At 36.3% G+C, this 19,429-nt stretch overlaps 1 protein-coding gene and 1 long non-coding RNA gene across 3 annotated transcripts in view; one reads left to right on the forward strand and one right to left on the reverse strand.

The window, feature by feature from the left end:
* Positions 1 to 19,429, forward strand: part of LOC310892317 — a 64,339-nt gene that overhangs the window by 29,668 nt on the left and 15,242 nt on the right. The window lies entirely within an intron of this gene.
* The window catches only part of LOC310892313 (uncharacterized protein), a 153,270-nt gene continuing 144,364 nt past the window's right edge, over positions 10,524 to 19,429 (reverse strand). Inside the window, exon 3 of the transcript XR_014578034.1 lies at positions 10,524 to 18,411. The gene's annotated coding sequence lies outside the window, so the exon portion shown is untranslated. The remainder of the gene's footprint in view (positions 18,412 to 19,429) is intronic.

Below are 19,429 nucleotides of genomic sequence, written 5' to 3' on the forward strand. Positions count from 1 at the left end.
GTTGTCCTGGAATATCCCATTTTCCAAAAGGACAACTTCCCTCCTTTACTGTTTCTATTGTCCAAATCCTCAGAGGGGAGAGTGGGAGTGAAATGTAGATATTTTTTCTACTTAGGAAACAGTGCAAAGAATTAGAACTATTTTGTTCTCTTCAGGAGATTGATAGTTTACCTGGTTATTCAGTCCTCTTTCCCTCATTGTTGCTTTATTTCACATGATGTTATATTGTAGTGAAATGTAATAGAAGAAGATTCTGTTATCTAATTTATTCTGTTTTATTCTTCATTGCAATTAATATAAGAGTTCATTGCAGGTTAAGAAATTTTGAGTTTGTATTGTGTTGATATAAGCTTTGTGTGAACTCATGTGAAATTCATCTCAATAAATTTTATTCATCTAAAAGTTAGACAGAGCAACAAATCTAGGTTGGTATTGTAGGCTCTACCTGCATTTAATTGGGAAGTAGGTATCTCCAGAGAACCATTCATCCCACCATCTCAAAACAATTATATCGTGATGGTACAGAAAGTTTCAGCTACAAAAGAATCCTGCTTGATTAGCTTAGATTATGTTTGCATGTTTTATAAGTAAAATCTGGTGAAATGAGTCCCACACCATATCAAAGTCTTGAGTTTTTCCTACATAAGAAATGATGCAGTGTGTCACACATTAAGAATTGTAAAAATGTTCAATCTGACGTGCAACAAGTAATAAAAACAAGAAAGAAAAAGTATTTTAAAACAATATTTTTAGCGTGTCACTCCTTTGTTCTGGTTCAAATAAAAGTTTAGTATATGATTTTTTTTTGGTCTTCCCTGTGGGAAATATTTCAATTAATAGTTTTCAGAATGACAAACATATACCACAACAGGGACATTTCACCTAGTCTACCTGAAAAGCTACCTTTCAATTTATTATTCAGTGACAATATCAAAGCCATTTTCACTGGTGTTATTTAAAATAAATTTCAGGGACCAATATGCCATTAAACTGATTAACCAATAACATGAAAAAAAAAAAAATTCATGGGAATATATACTAGTTACTTGTGTCTTAAGGATGCATGTTTAACATTTCTAAGTGAGGCTTCAATGTTAATAGTTTTTTACCAAGTAGGGTTCATAAACAGAATCCTGTTAGCAGTGGGAAATTGTATACTGTAAGGTACACTAGACAAGAAGCAAAAGGAACAATTTATAAGGCATTATGATACTATATGGAAAAAAAAAAAGAAAAAAAGAGTATATCCAGAGTTATATTTCATACAGGTAATGGCAGTGTTCAAAGTGTGGGTGTCAGCCCTCTTGTCTCAGTTCTTATAGTGGTTTCTGCAGTTTTTCAACCTATTCTTCCTATCTTCTCTCACCACTACAGCCTGACTCAGTAAACCAGTACAACAAAAAAGAGTGAAGGAAGTAAGGTAATTTGCGCTATGTCCTCATTTGGAGTTATGAAAAATATTTGTTACCTCACACTAGAGCCTAATGCATTGTTGGTCATAATCTAACGTGTTGGTCGTAATCTAACTTCTACCCTCTGGCCTTGGAACAGTAATGCTGTCTTGCCTGTCATCCTGACATTAAATATTTGACATACCTCTAAAGATACATCCCACAGGTTTCAATACATACTAACCACAGACTCTAGAAATGGATGTTTAAATGCAAAAATAAATAGAGAAGTGTGATAAAAAGTCTAAAGTGTCCTGTCATACAACCTATAAAGTGTAGCGAGAAAAATAAATAAATAAATAAATAAATAAATAAATGTAAGTAAGTAATCCGCTTAATGAATTTCTCTATGAAGTGATTTCAATGAGGTAAGAGAGTAGACATGACTCTACACGTCTGCATGTGAAGTGGTTTATACAAAGTGGTCACAGTAGTAACCGAAGCAAAATGACTAAATTTTACCTTTGCTGTGCAATGACTAGATAAGCCATTAAAATACACAGCACACGCTTTGCTTTTTTTCCTATGTGGAACATAGGGGAACTTACCACTGCATACATCAACAAGAACAACAAAATATAATGTGCTAATAAGCTCTGGGGGGAAAGAGCCACGCAAAATAATTTCCAATCAGAAGCAAGCAAAGATCATTTTTTCCAGAACTGGAAATATCATTTATTGCCTGATTTATTCAGAATTCAGAGAGCCATGGTACTGATTTTTTTTTTTTTTCTACAAATAGTGCTTATTTAGAGTAAAGGAAGCAAACGCTAGCTGTGAGCTATCACAGGAATGTCTTCAAAGGAAAAAAAAAATCTGAAGTCAAATCTTGTCTAGGTAACAGCTGAGAATTGTATTGTTTGTTCCATATTTTTCTCTTCAAGGAAACAGTTCAAGGCCCTGGAGCATGTCCAGAGAAGGACTACGAAACTGGTGAAAGGTCTGGAACATAAGTCCTATGAGGAGTGGCTGAGGGAACTGGGATTGTTTAGTCTGGAGAAGAGGAGGCTCAGGGAAGACCTTATTGCTCTCTACAACTACCTGAGAGGAAGGTGTGGGGAGCTGGGTGTCAGCCTCTTCTCGCAGATAACTAGCGATAAGACTAGAGGGAATGGACTCAAGTTGCAACAGAGGCGGTTTAGGTTGGAAATTAGGAGAAATTTCCTCTCAGAAAGAACAGTCAGGCATTGGAATGGGTTGCCCAGGGAGATGGTGGAGTCACCATCCCTGGGGGTGTTCAAGGAAAGGTTGGATGTGGTGCTTAGGGACATGGTTTAGTGGGTGACATTAGTGGTAGGGGGATGGTTGGACCAGATGACCTTGGAGGTCTTCTCCAACCTTGATGATTCAGTGATTCTAAGAAGCTATTTCACCCTGCTCAGCAGAGGGGTTAAGTACAGAGTCCTTCAGTATGTATCTTCATATATATCAGTATATATCTTCAGGGGATACTACAGAAGGTGTGTGTAGAGAAGCATGCACTGCAATTGTCTACATTTCACCAGGTTCTGTCTTTTGATGTAAATAAAAAAATATCTATTTTATGGTTAGTGTATTCTGGGTATATTTTAAATACATATTTCACCTGAATAATAGATGTGGGGGAAATAAAAGAGGAAAAAAAAAGTTGAAACGTGACTCATGATGATGAGGTAGGTTTTAGAGAATGCCAATTTAATGCATCTATAACTGGTGGTGGGTGAGATAGTGGGCAGAGGCAAAGAGAGAGAGAGATTTCTTTCTCTCTGCTGCCAAACATTTCAAACTAATGACCTATAGTTAGTTTTATGGTTTTATGTATTTACCCACCTGAAGCATCTGTGACTTCTGCAAGTTTCTATATAGGTGCAGCAGTCCTTTTATGTGTACCAGATTGCAACTAAACCACTCAGAAACAGCAGCAGAAAATGTGCAAATGAATATGTAACGCCCACTTAAAGCTTATGTTAACTCAACTGCTGCTTTGAAGAATTAGCAACGGGTAGTATGTGCTCTGTCTTGTTAAACAGCAAGTTCTACAATACAGTTGTTTGAAAGCCCTACAAAATGAAGAAATACCTAACGTGCATATTGTGCAGTAGACTATAATGTTAATAATAGAAGGAACATATTATGAAACGTAAGTATCAATGAATTAAATTCTAGAGAAAAATTATACTTTCAGTAGAAGGAAGGGAAGTGTTGGGATTTTCTACAGAAAAAAAAAAAAGCATCATTTCACAAACTTCTTTGGCACTGTAATCTGAACAGATGTGCGTTTCAGCTCTGTTTCCTTGGCCTTCTCTGAAGTTCATTTATTCCAGACAGGTAATCAACTGCTGCTAAAATAATTTTGCCCTTGAATGAGCCAAATGGATGTTTAGGGATAGCAAAGAGTCTATCTCATTCACAGCTCACAGTTTAGGTCAAGGATTATAAGCACAGCAGTGTAGAGCCCATACTGAACACGTCTCCAGATGATGTTGATATTCAAAGGCTGTTATCTTCCCACAAAAAAAAAAAAAAAAAAAATCTGAAATTCACAGGAGCAAATGAGAAATGCCATGATAACCGGGTTATTGACATTAGACACTGGATAGTTGCCTATTTCTGCACTGTTCTACAGTGCAGACAACTCACAGGTACAATCCATGCATTTTCCTTAATGAATTAGAGAAAACATGCACAACAAGAAAGTAATTCAAGATAGAAGGTAAGCCAGGCCTTTTGCTTTCTAGGCAAAGATGCTACATCAAGCTAAAGCAGCTGTGTTACCTTGGGTGACCTTCTGGTAATGCTCATTATCAGCTCTCCTGTTTCAAGCAGCAGGAAAATCTTGGTTTACTTTACTGAGGGTTGTAGTACTTCTCAGTAGAATGAGATAACCCCTTTCTTTCAGATACAAACATTAGGAATAAAAACAAAATGGATTTAAGATAAGATCCAGCTTGCAGCTCAGGTTTCCTATGGAAATTTCTGTCCCAGCAACGTGCTTGTATATGACTGCCTATATTTATGTACTACAATACTAATCCCAATTTACAGCTTTAGGAATCTGGTAACAAGATCAACTGAAAGGGAGAGCCATGGTCTGTCATCTATATATGAGAACACAGTGTTCTTCTGAGCTCCATTTTTTTAAGTCCTGATTCTTGAACTAAGAATGAATGGGAATTAATCAAAATAATGAATGGGTTTTGTAAACTGAATAAAAAAAATAAATAAATAAAACACTTTATAAAAACAGTTCCAGATGTTGCAACTTTTACAGGATTTTCAAAGCTAATTAACATTTTTAGTTTGAAGGCAAAAGTGACAACATTATTAGGAGAGTCATGATATGTTTTCCAGGCACTCTATCTGCACACTTTTTATCAAATTGGCAAAACATACTGCTTTGGATATTTCGGCAAGAAAAAAAAAAAAAAAGACATAAAAATATATTTATGCATTTTATCAAAGGTTTTTAAGACAGTATGAGGTTTTGGACAGCAAGGTCTGAGATCGGAGTCTGAAACTAACATACTTTGCATGTTCTCATTTAAATATTGAGGTAAACACTGAGCATACATCTCTCTTTTAGCATAATCAGTTGCCTGAATATAAGGAGATGTGTCTTAACATTTTCATCTAATTTATATTATTTTATTCAAAGTGAAATTGTTTAATCAAAAGCGACCAAGACTCTCCTCCCTCCCACTCACAGACTACTGAAGCGCAGCTATTAAGATAGTCCTTAGGGACATAAACAATTGCCGCTCAAGTCCCCTCAGGTAGAAGATAATTCTGCATTTTGTGGAAAAGTGTTTACTTAATAAGTAACTCAAGGAAAGTTCCATAAAATACCTTAACTACTTTATTTCTCTTTCACAGAAAACCTGACAATTAATGTATGCAAAATCAGTGGTCCTTTTCAAAATTATTGGCTTGAGTCACATCCTCAGATAGCGGTTAGAAATGAAGCCCCTCCTCATTTGCAATTAGGATTTATATATATATAATATATATATACACATACATATATACAGTACTTAGAAATTAGGCCCCCACATAGGTTTCAGGGAAGAAAGACAAAAGGAACCTTAGCACGTATTTGGAACTGAACTTACACTGAACCCTTCATGAGCAAAAGTACTTTGGCACTTCTAATTTCCACCAGGGACTTGAGCTGGAAATGACTGTGCTCTAACAGAAAGGCTTTTCTTCTGGTATTTCCAGCTGAGATGCCAAGTGGAAATGCTGGAATCTGATAAGACAGCTTATTTTCATAGATGTTTATCCAGTTTTGACCTGAACTGTAAAATTTTAGAGATCTGGCTATCTCTGTAAACTGACATTCAAGTCAGTTAGCAGAACAATCTTCATTAATTATATTCAAGCATACATTTATTGTTTTTATAGAAAACTTCTGTCTTTTCATAGAAGCCAAAACAGCTGAAATATCACTAGTATAGGTTAATACAATGGTGAAAGAAGGTACCTGATTAGATGGTGTTAGAAAATAGCCACTGATTGGCCTTCCAATCAAAAGGAATACATTTGAAATGTTCTTAAATTGAAGTGAGAAAAAATTTTACATTCAAGCCCTGGTGTAAAATGCAGTGAAATCACTAAAAAAATCTACTGTTAGATTTGGTAGTCTTTGGAACAGTCCTGTAAAGTTTGACTTCATTTATATTGCCCTTAACTCTGTTAAGTTCTTAAGTATTTTAACTTAAATTGTTACAGGAAGTGAGATCTTGTCCAGTTTCTTAATGGAAAAACGCTTTTCCATTCCTCATCCTGCTCTAGCAACACCAGACTATGATAGTCTGTATAAACTGACAAACTGTGATGCCTATTCTTTGAATGCATTTCTAAAACATTTATTTTGAATATGTGTTCAGTTCAAGAAAACTATACAAATATTATAGAATCATAGATTACTCTGAGTTGGAAAAGACCAACAAGGATCATCAGGTCCAATTCCTGAATCCACACAAGAACACTCCAAAAAATCAACTAATAATGTACCCTTAACGGCAAACTAAAAAGAAAAGCACTCTCTGACCTGGTAAAACAGCTGTGTATCATTGAAGGACTGAACCCTCTAAATTATTATTGCAAACTGCTTGTGTTTGCATCAGTTTGTGAAACAATTTCATTCCCCTGTCCTAGGGAATAAAGCACTATTTTATTCTCTAATGGCTCCAATGGTTAAAATGAGACCTTCATATGACTATGCCTGATAATCCACAATCATGCTATGCTTTCTGCACCAGCCATTATATGGATATTTTCCAGTAAACTCTCGTTTTTAATATCCACTAAAATTATGCAATTTTTACAATCACTTGATCAGTTTATACAACACACCTGTCACAAATGTTCTGGATGAATGTATACTTTATATAAAAATTCACTCTGCAAATAGAACTATACTGATACAACTATAAATAAATACCTTCCATCAACAAAAATGAAGATTACAACTAGACATTTTTCCTTTTAATAAAATCTTAAGTTATTATAGCTTGTATCAGAAAATCAGCATACTAGACCAAGAATTAAAGAAAATAGCAGGGCAGAAGTTCATCCATTCAGAGCTTTCAAAATAAGGGCCACAAGCTTATGCTAATCAGGTCTTCTTACCTGTTGCCTTGTAAGAGACTGTCTCTTTCAGATGCAATGAATTAGAAAACCAGTAATTAATGTGCAAACAGAATGGAATTTGAAGCCAGTATAGCTATTAAGCAGCAATGCAGAAAAAGATATGGAGTAGAAAATAAATCATATGCTATTCTTACTCAAGTTTCAAATGACTTTAAAACCTCCACTCAATAACTGTAACTGGTTACTACTGCTTCCAGGATATCAAGGTTCAGTTAAAGTTCCTACAATATACTCTCAGTTCACTAACTTGGCTGAAAAGAAAGAAATCGCTCCTTTAGTCTCAGCAAGTACCTTCCTCAGACAGTCTGTCATCTTTTTTCAGATGTTCTTCAGGTAATTACCTCTCACCCAAGCAATGATCTCGGCATTTTATGCAGAAAGTATGAGGAACTCTATCATCTGGGCAATACGAAGCCAAAGATGTGTGGAGATGAATGGCATCACTGTATTTATGGTTGCACAGCCAAAGATGTCATACTGTTCCCTTTAGTGACTACATACATGATTTTAAATAAGATGGATGACATAAAAGTCTGCCATGACAAAGTATTTGGTTTCTTGGGTAAAAGAATCATTCCGATGTTAATCTTCACATAGGGTAAAGAATGGCACTCTTGGTCATGTCTATGCCCACTTTTGCCAGGAACCATAAATGTCACATAAATGATGCACCATGTGAAAAGTCACTTGTGACAGTTCTGAAAGAATCTGCTTGGACGTAAAATGTATTTACCAGCATCTTACCCAGCCAAAAGATATTGATTCAAGGATCAAGAAAGGCAGATGCAGTGTTGCTGACATTTTTTTTAAAGGGTCATATGCAAAATATGTCTCTGAGGGGCTCAGAGAGAGTTTCTAAAATGTTTTTCTGATTACTATCTTCCCTACCAGTGGTATATATATTTTCTACTGCCTCATTTACTTACACTGTATACCGGAACTCTCAAAAAGTCTGCTTTAAACCGAACCTGTTTTGGTTGGTTCATACTGCAGAGCTCTTGGGTTTCCCAAGAGTGCCATTCCAAACAGATAAAGACAGAGAGCCTTGAGCATGAGAGGATACTCAGTGACTACTTTTCTTTCTCTTTTGAAGTAGTGTAAGCACATAGTAGCTTTGATGAATGTACATAGGTATAAACTGTGTATAAAAGACATTTCTAGACTTCAATAACTAGGTTTGAAGTTAGAGCACCTATTAATTTGTTCCAGAGGGCAACTGCTTTTGAACCACAGAATGCATTTATATCATCTCTACTATGAAGTGATAAGCTGTGTAAATTCAAAGTACAGTGGAAAGTCTTAACTTTATCCATGCTTAATAATACACAGCTCTTGCATAAATGCTTTGGAAAATACTGGTGACATTGTAAAAAATCAGAGGATAAAAAAAGAAAAAAAGCAGAAGTTTGAGAAAAATTCTGACTCTGGGACTGTATATGCCTATTTTTATTCTTCATGAATGCTTACTGAATTGCTGTGTGCCATATTCTCTGAGCCTGGTAAGAAGTCCAGTAGCTTTTCATATTTTATTATTCAGTGAACAAAGACATAGCAGGTTAGTTTAAAAAAATCACTATATTAGTAACCATCTATTACTAGGAATTAAACTACATTCCAAGTTAGCCTGAAGGTTCTCCAGGAGATGAATTAGCTATCACATTCTCTGTAGCTAAAAAGCCAAGAGTAACAAAACTAAGATAGGTAAGTCTACTGTCCACACTGTCGGAAGTGTAAACTGGCATGAACTGTTGTCTATAATTTCTTTTATTCCAGCTTCTTGAAAACAAGAGGCTAAAGCTAGATATGTTATATTCCCTGCCTTCAGGCTTACATGGTGAATGTTATGAAGTACTGCAATGAAATGGACAGAACAGCAACTACTTTGTAATTCTCTTTAAGGAATATAATTAAGGAGTAATTAAGGAATATTTAAGGAATAATGAAATTTAATAGCGGGTGAAGGGGGTTGCAAACAATACTTCTATGTCCAGCTAGTAAATATGGTTAAGGTCTGTGCTTAAAGTCAATATGGATGCAGTTTACACCACCAACAATATCAACCAACCAACCAACCAAAGAGTAGTACATACCAGCACTTATTTCAGTCAAATACCAGATTCTTGCCTGACACAGTTCAAAGGTAGCTACACTCACATTAAGAGGGTTATACTGATTTATACTTGCACACAGTCTGGACTTAGATATCATGCATGGTGATGCAGTCATGATAGTTGCAACTGAGAGTCTGAGGAATAAAGAAAAGGCAAAATGGTAAACCAACAGGAATGGTTTGGGACCTACCATACACTTATTCAGTATTTCACTGCCAGAATGAAATTTATTTATACAGATGCATATTTTTAAAAGTAAACCCAGCCTGAGTTTAGATTGGAAGACTGGAAGAAAAAGAAATGGCAAGTGCTATGCTGATTCACCGTTTACTGAAATAAAATATAATAATATATCACTATTGTTACATTCATATTTTTAAGTATTCTATAACCAATCAAGCTAGATATTTAACTTTGTATTACCAACGAATTTCATGAGGTTTTCAATTCTTTGCATTGAATTTGCACTCCATATCTTCCATGGAGTATTTTCTATATTTCTCTAATTGTATTCTTTCTTATTTATGATTCTTTCATGCAAACAGCTTTTTAAGTGTTCATCAGCTGCCTATTTTCCACTTGATGTCAATAATTCTTTATTCAGCCATTTATTATAATTATTTTCACTGCATCCAATGGGTGATGTCACTAAGACAAGAGTTATAATTGCAGGTGGGAAATGTAAAGGAGATCAAAAAGCTTTCAAGTAACAAAAATTCTCTATTTATGCAAGTGTTCTAAGAAACAAAGAAGGCAATAAGAAACAAAATAGGATTCAAATAGGAGCAAAATTATGTCTAAACATACGAATCTTCAAAGTTTAACATGGATTGTCAGCAGTTCTTTCAGAAAATCACATTCCTGAAATTGCAACTGTAGAACCATTCACCAGCTATACATGAATAAATATTTCTCTTTATCAAATCAGATTTATGGGATATTTTGCATTCTGGCAGATTATAATATATTTGCATATAATAGTTCTAATTTAGAATGCTTGAGTTATAAATAGATGGGAAATGCGGCATAAATTAAAACTGATATGAAAGACTGATATGTTTTCCTTATAAGCTGTAGATTGCTTACATGTCTAAGAGAAACCAAGCTACTCCACAGCTGAGGTTCTCTGAGGTAAGGATGCATTTGTTTTTTAAGGCAGTCCCAGTGCTCTTGAATTGTGAGATGTGCTATCCAAATTCCTCTCCATGTTAACTGTTACTGACCTTCAGCTGCAGAAAGCAACAAGTAGGGTGACTTAATCTGGCACCTGTTCAGGGGATTTCTATATAACCGAAGCCAAAAGCAATCCATATTTAGGTGGCCTGGCCTGTTCTCAGCACATACTGTATTTTATGTTGGATTTCCTTAGGAGATTGTAAGGGCAATGCTCTACTGGAATTCCTAAGTGTTACCTTTCACTTTTTCAAATGCCAAATGTGAGGTTGTTTTTACCTACATTTTTTCTGTCGTAAGAGTGGCATCCATAGGAGAGATTCCTCTAGTGCAGTAATTGCCATGCATTTTACAAAAAAAAAAAAAAAAATCCTCGTAGGAATACACATTACTTGGGAACTAGAAAGGAAGGAAAAATATTCATCAAGTGAAACTACTCTTGAAGTGCAGATCTGACACTATCGGGTATGCATGTTCTATGGAATTTTCTTCCCATTTATTGAGGATAATCACAGGAAAAGAGCGTGGGTGGGTTGGCTCACATATAAAAAGGCATCTCTCAGCTAAAGGAAAAACAACATTTTAAAGCATAGGGTTTTGAAACAACCCATAAAACACAGGACAAAGCCAGATTCTGTTCTCACACTAGTTTGTGTTGAAATTATTCCTCCAGTCTCAGTGACCAAGATAAATACTTTTTCAATTTCAGATTCTGGAGTTCTAGTACTCTATGTATTTTATTTTAACTTTTTTTATTATTATTATTTCCTAATAATTTAGAAATAATGATTATACATACATGTAATGGTTTTAAATTGTCCAGAATTAAAAAATAGCCATGAAGAGCTAAACAAAATTTACTTCACTCATTATAAAATAAAAAAGTGACATCCCAAAGCTTCAGATACAATTCTTATATCAGTAGTCTTTTACCAAGATGCATCAAATTTTTTCATGAAGATACAATCTACTAGCTTTAATTACTATAATATGTAACAGTAGAGGTGATGAAAACACCTTTATTTCTTTTCAGTTTCGCAGCTGTATGCAGCCTGTAACAATCTGCATAAAAGAAAAGGTAGGCATGATCTTCAGAGAAATGAAAGGACATAGTTTTGAAGCTTATTCCCCTACCCTACCCCCATAGCATTTTTACATTAGAGTGAAATATTCTTGAGCCAGCTGGTTGTTTTGTTCACATTGGCTTTCATTGCCTAATCTAGTGAATTCATTATAGCTCCCTGCCTGAGGGCTCAATTTTCAGCTGTGCTGAGCATGACCTATATCAGCTGTGGGAAAAACGAGGCAAAGGTTTTGCACTGGCTTCACACCTCCCTGCATCCACAGGAAGCTGTGGGGACTGAGTCTCAGTGCAACCTGAGGCAGACATGGCTGTGTTACGTTGCCTTGCATAGGTTTCAGAGTTTGCACTGTTAGTGGGAAGTTTGCATGCCTTAACACAAATCTTGTGATGGAGTGTTTGTTGCGCGGTAGAAGTTTCCTGAAAGTGACGTTGGCTTTACATCTGGGCAGGACTCTTCCAGACCAGGGAATCCTTAATGTATTCTTGCTGGGAAATGCTGCAGGTCTGCTCTTGCAGCCTAGAGACTTTTCTGGAATCAGAATTTGGAGCTGGATACATTGTTTCTGAGGTAACCAGTCTCTAATGTCGCTGCAACAAGTATTATAATTTTGTTCCTTGGTTACATGCTAGAGATATGCTATTACAGAGAAGCTCTGTGGCAAATGGATTTTATTTGCTCATGTGCTACAAAAGGACAAACAGTTCTGTGTTTTTAAAGCTTTTTGGATGAGATTAAGTGGTTGTGGAGACTGAGCTGTGTCCATTTTGTCCTCGCTAGCAAGTGGGTGGTTGCCTCCCACACTCACGTCACTGCCACATTTGGCAGCAATAACACTTTGGCAGCAATAATTTATCTAAGAGGTCCTAACACTGCAGTCTCACTTCTCCCTTTAAAAAAAAAAAAAAAATAATAATCTGCTGGTAGTTTATCTCTTTGCTTTCAGTTCACTGAGCAATGGTCTATGGTCAGTACTCACACACGTGCACAAACACACACATGTGCCCATCTCCTATGCACTGCAAGAAAACTAACTAAAACTTACAAATCAACCAGATAGAATGGTCCCAGACAAGTAAGAACAAGCAAGATGAAAACATCATAAAGACCCCATGCTGGCACAGCACACTCTGACTCATACTTTCCAGTTATAAATGTCATCCATTAGGTTAAAAAAAAAATAATAATAAAAATCAGTCTCCATTCTGGGTTGTGTTTTTTTTTATTGCTTGCTTTAATAGCTCTGCTCTTCATCAGCTCCAGTGTTCGGCAGCTGATCCCTCTTGCCTTGGCTAAGGACATGTGATAGTTTTGCTGAATAGCTGCAAACATGCACTCTGCTGGGTACTAATAGCTGGCACATTAGGCTGTTTGGCGAACTGTGGCAGCCAAACAGAAATGCTTTCAACAGACTGATTTCAGTAAAGAAGTGGAGTGTTGGCTTTTTTGTTGTTGGTGGTGGTGGTTTTTATTTTATTTTATTTTATTTTATTTTATTTTATTTTATTTTATTTTTTCTCCCCACACTGCTTGGTGCCAGAGTTCTTAAAATAGTTCCCTCAGAGTTTTCTTGTTACCCATTTTGGAGCCCAGATGTAGGAAGCAAGCCAGCACAGCTGGTAGAGTCTGAGTGTCTCACAGATAGGGAAGGTTTGCATGGCTTTCACTTTATCCCTATTATTATTGTTATTGATGTTATTATTATTGGAAGTCAAGAAATAATGTCTAGGCTTGCAAATATGAAAGGTCTACCAGATGAAGACATTTCCCTCCTGTCTTCATCAATAGGCCACTGCACTTTGTTATCTTCAGCACTTTCCTCATTCTTTCCCCTCATCAGGAATGTGGATTTAATCAGTTGTTCCATTCTGAGCTCACACTGATACCTGTGCTGAGTTACTGGAAGTGATGCACAGTGATGCTGTGATGTGAGCTCACTCCCACAGCAGGCTGGGTATAAAACCAGCAGACTCCTTATACTTAGGAGTATGTGTTAGATTTCTAATATATTTCTGCAAATAAAAGAATATATAGAGTGGTATCATACTTCCTCTCAGCAAGTTCAATTGTACACAACAAACTGAAAAGACATGATATGTCACCCAGTAGAGTTTCCTTATTGTCATCTAGTAAATGCTGGTCTGACCAGCCTTGGATACACAGTAACTTTCTTCCCCTAAGGAAGCAAAGCCGACCTCTGGAAGCCTATTCATTTCTGATTTTTTTTTCCCTGTTAGAGATTCACTGTCACCTCAGTACCATAGCATGAGGATGTTTCCTCATGCAACATGTGATAACTCCTACCAGCTTTGAGATACTTATAATTGCACAGTTCTTACAGGGTGGTTTTTGAAAAAAGCCCAGTCTGGGGTATTACTGTTATAGACTGCAGAACTCCATGTTCCTAGTACATCTGTGAAAGCATTTGGGGGAACAGTGATATGGGTGGAAGCAACTCTGATTCATTCTGTCTTCATATGAAAACAGAGGGAACAGTTGGCCTCTCCAAACTGGAATGATACAGATACAGAGATCTGAATATGCAAAAATAGCATAGCAATTTCTAGGAGAAAACTAAACATGTCTCAGAAATGTATTGGAAAACAGTGCATTAAGGTCCACAGGGAAACTTCTGAAAGGTGTAAAGGGCAACCAGGCAGTCAAATTACAGTAAAAGCCAGTAAGAGTCAGGTATTTAATCCCTGTTTATGCCTCTGGACATCTGTTGTCTTCAACAACTTGCTCTAGCAGGAAGTGTGTCCCTTACCATAAGCAACCTCTGACTACAGCATTTGTGAAGGAATGTCAGAGACTTTTGAAGGAGATGAACAATCAATTTCTGCACTGATTTAGGGCTTTGACAAAGTATCTCTGGCAGATGTTCCCTCATGGGAATATCAGCATTCAGCATCTTAGCTGATAGCAGTAAAAGTGGTCTTGCATGAAGATGCAGGTCTGTGAGTGGAAGCTGCTGACACATACATGTTCTTTTTTACCAGCACAGTTACAGGAACAGTAGCCTCCAGTAAGCAAACAGCTGAGAAAGTATTTCCTTAAACAGTTTCTGCTGTTTGCACAGAGGATATGAATACAAGTCCTTATACTCTGTACTAATTCTTGCCTGTTACTGTGTTCAAGCTTATGCCTATCTCTCTTCTCTCTCATTGTGTCAGCAGCTAGCTGCTGATGTTGGTTCTGAAGTTCACAGTAATTATATATAAGCAACACATGACTGGAGAGCTTTAGATTACCTCAGGCTTTTTTACATGCAGAGTTTTGTTACTGCATATCTCCTTTTCTAGGGAAGGATTAGCACCTGAGACTGGAGTTTTGAAGGTGTCTGCTGAGTCCTGGTGCTAGCTTCACCAGTTGCTTGCAGGAGGTATATGTTTCTATCTCCTCGAAGGGCTCCTTGGAGGCTTTAACCTATTCAGGGTTGGAGATTTTGTTGTATTCCTAAAGTGATATTTATGGTATCCAGCATCAGTCACTTAGAATTGTCTCACCTAAGCTTCTGTTTAGGCTCTCTGTAATAAATGGAGAGGGATAAACACCTTCACATGTCAGTTCTTCACATCATAAGTCTGAAGTATAAGATAGCAGATGATATTCCATGCAACATTAATAGAGAGGGCTCTGGTGGCTGTCTAAAATTGAACGTTAAAGCTCACATGACTAAATCTATATGAGGTAAACCTTATTTCTTCTGTAATTCTTCTGTCATGAGTGAGCCCACCAGAGCTACCACACTGAAGCCTCTATATACCTTCTTCCCTAATGATTTTCTGCAAAGATCCTCATTAGCTCAATTACCCATAAATCTACCCATAAGAAAAAAGATCTCGTAATAGATAACAGATGCACTGAAGAGTTGCGTCTTGTGATCAATGAACACAAAATCCCAGCTTCATTAGAGCCAGCCCACACAGTCACATTTTTTATTGCTCATATGTAATGATCAGCAATTATTTGGAAAAAAAAAAAAAAGTAAATTATTGCCACAATTTTAACATAATCTTATAAAGCAAAACAAAACAAATAAGATAAAATAAAATAAATAAAACAAAATAAAATATAAAATAAAATAAAATAAAATAAAATAAAATAAAATAAAATAAAATAAAATAAAATAAAATAAAATAAATAAAATAAAAAATCAACATGATTTACAATGTCTGAAACACCTGGGAGAAGTGGCCTGGATTATCCCTATCTACTTGCAGATTTCCATACTTTCGATGTTCTTAATCAGACCTCTTGTGTTTTCATCTTCCACTTTATTGCCTCTGCTATACCTGCTCCAAATGCCACACATCAGCCTTACTAGTCTAGTCTAAGTTTTATTTTCACAATATCTTTAAATAGAATGGGCCTGTTTTTCACTCATGAAATTTAGTTTCCAGTTTACTCCTAAGTTTAGGTAAAAGCTCCGTGATAGCCTTTGGGCTCATATGATATTATTTCTGTTCTGTCTGTTTAGATGTGCTCATTTTTATGGCACAAGTTTCTCTTCCTGTTGGCAAGTTACCGTTAAATATTTGTAATTGTTCTATAAATCCTTATGTGCCCTTTGTATAATGATCCTCTCTTGTCCCCAAATGGCATTTCCTGTACAATCACATTTACTTAAGCAGTGAAACTCCTCCACTACTACCATTTCACTTGCCCCACTGTTTGCAGGTGAAAAAAATTAGGACACATCTACACAGATAGGTACAGACAATTACATATCCATTTCACCCAAACACCAAACTGAATACCATGTAGTTCAAGTTGTTTTGTCCTGTTAAGATTAAAATGTTTACTGGACTGGGAGTGGACTGAGCATGCAACTGTCTGGATCTATTCAACTGATCACAGTATTTGCATAGCCAAAATCAGAAGTGAACTGTGGTTTATGCAGAAGTATTCACAAATATTTTGTATACAATATTCATCATAATGAATAAACAGAATAATTCTGAAGATTTGTGGGATTATTTTTTTCTGGTCCTCTGACTCATTTTGCAAGTGCTGAAGTTATCTAAAGTGAAATCTTCCTCTATGAGGAAGCCCATAGCTTGTGAGACTTGAATGAAGCACTCTGTCAGTCCAATTGTAATATTTGGGTGCAAAGCACTAGGTTGTTTGCTTGCAGAGGTAACTTACAATCACTGTAAATTATTCTCAGCCAGGTGATGGGAAAGAAAAATTTATGTAGTTTTACTCAGTCTCACAAAGAACAGTAATAAAAGACAATAATAAGTACTTCACAGTACTCATTTGATCAGATAAATTGGCAAAACATCTTCATGGTACGATCTGTTAACTCCCCGTAATATTAAAAGTTATCTAAGTGTAAAGACATTGCATTATAATAAAGTCCATCTCTCTCTCTCTCTTTTTTTTTTTTTTTTCCTTCTTCTATTCTTCCATTTCAGCTATATTTCTTGCAGCTTTTATATCTTGGTATCAAAAGCATTTGCTGAGACTGGTCAAGTCACACTTACAAGATGTCAAATTTTGATGCTAATTATAAGAGACTTTTAGCTTTCAACCTTCCCAGAGATAGCATTCCACAACAGAAACAGGTGCTTAAGTTAACCATGTGACTGACAAAGGTCTACTTCATTTGCACTGGTTAAGAGCAGCAATTTAAAAGCCACGTGAAAATTAAGAAGCAATAGTGGCGATTGTGGAGCATCAAGGCAATGCTCTTTGCAGTTCAATGAGAAGGGCCAGCTATATGTTGCACAAGCACATTTCCCAGAATATCTTGGCAGACTGTTCCCATGCAGCACGTTATGTTAGATTAATTTAAAGATACAAAAAGCATGGCTAACTTTAACAAGATCTGCATCCAACAATGTGGCAAGAAATATGATTCCAGAGAATGGTAAAGTGAAAAATGTCCAGAAGATGAGGCACTTGGCTGCAATGGCTACTTACTTAATTAGCAATATCCCTGAACTAATAAAATCACCATACTATGAATCATCTTGCCCCAGTTCATTCAACAGAGGTGTCAATTATTCAATCAGTTGACATTTGTACATTTTTTTCCTCTACTCATGTGGTTTCTTTGTTGTTGTTTTTCTGTTGTTGTTGTTTTGTTTTGTTTGGGGATGTTTGGTGTTTTTGTTGTTGTTTTTGTTGCTGGTTTTTGGTTTTTGGCCTGGGCAGCCACAGCTCTCAGTCAAATCTTTGTCTCACATGAATTAGAATACAGGATCTTCTTGGCTCCCAGTCAGCTGCATTGTTTTCATTTAATAAAAAACATCAGTGGAAAAATTCAACACTACACAAAAGCAAATAACTTGAAGCACTTTAACAATTGTGTATTAGTGCTGGCATGCTTCAAAAATAACTGCTGAACATTGCTGAGAGGACTGCAGGACTGTATAATTATTTATGACAAGCTTTCAGCTTTTTTTCTTCTCCTAAGTGGTCAGTGTTAGTTGAAGGCCAAACTAATACTGTGAAAACAAAGGAAGAAAAGCAGTAGGATACTTTTTACAAGACTACTGTCCTCCATCTTCATTGACCCATGAGTGACAATGCTAAGCATCTACTGTGGGAGAACCACTGTTCAAAGGTGCTTGGACTTCAGATTTCATAATCTGAAATCCATGGCTGTAAATAGAAAGAATGAAGAACCATGAATAGAAATGAGTAGGAAACAGTTTATTCCCATTCCAGGAATACGTTCAAGTTGAGAAACAGTTTTCCATTCCATATTGGGATGAAATTGAGACCTTTCAACTTTTTCAAGAAAAAATAGAGCAAGCGAAAGCTGTAGCTTCCACCCTCCTCCTGTTGCTCCCCTTCTGATCCTCCAAAAGAGCCAAGAAATTCGGTTGCCAGTCTCCAAGGAAAAGAAGGCAGTTCAGAAGCCTGATTTCACCAGTCTGATCCATTCACATGACTGTTCTCAGTACTTGACAATCCTGTCATGCATTGCAGAAAAGTGTCCCAACCTGCAGGCTAATTTAGATAAAATTTATTATTTATACTTAAAATGGCCCACCCTAGAGCACAGATGCATTTCCAACAATCTTTTTTTTCTGATGTTGATGTATTCCCACTAAATATCTCAGAGCACATTGACTCAATTTCGGTACTCACCCCCAGCCTCTCTCTGCTGCACGGTTGAGCAGAACTCACTGATTGTTTCAGCAGCCACTGCCACTAATAGGACCCTGATACACTTCCACATCTCACAGAAATTTGCATTGTACCTTTACTGTAGGAATTCTTCCACAAAACTGAATGAAAAATGTGCAGATAACCTGTAGTAATACTCATACAAAGACAGCTTTCTGGAGTACACCTAGGAAACTTGTTCTTATACTAAGAGTGTCCTCATTAACAGTATCCACAAGCAGTAAGTCAAAGAGTAGTGTCCTGCTTGTTCCTCTATCTAAATATCGGCATTATATTTTGCTTGTATATTACTATCTTTGCTCAATTTCACTGGACTATGTGCATGTCTAAAATTCAGCTTCTCCATAACTATTTGCAATGCTGTGGCCGTTGTTTGTCATGTCTTATTCATGCTGGAAAATCAGGAAGCTTGTAGAAATTGAAGTTTTTAATAATGTGCTAGCCCTTGTATTTTGTGATCAATAATAATAAAAAGATTCTTTGGAAGCATTTGAAAGATAGTCACCCTACATAATCATAGCCATTCTGTCACTTGCTGGGTCTTTTGTGACACAAAAATTAACACCAAAGTTATCAGATACTGTCAATTCAGGGAAAGTGAAGGTTGGAATAAAATTCCATCCCACATTTTTAATTTTCCAGACTGAACGAAGGGATCAATACACCTGTGGCTTTGGTATACAGGTTTATAAGGATCTTCATTTTACAAGAAGACACCAGTAAGAATTTGAGGAAAATAACAAAAGCTGGTAATGGCACACTATCAGTTGCATTTGTACATGTTTGTGTGTTGCTGGAAGAAGTTAAACTATTGCAATGCTCAGTGAAATATGCTGTG

This window comes from Anser anser (genome assembly GCF_964211835.1).
Source record: "Anser anser genome assembly, chromosome: 1".
NCBI lineage: Eukaryota > Metazoa > Chordata > Aves > Anseriformes > Anatidae > Anser > Anser anser.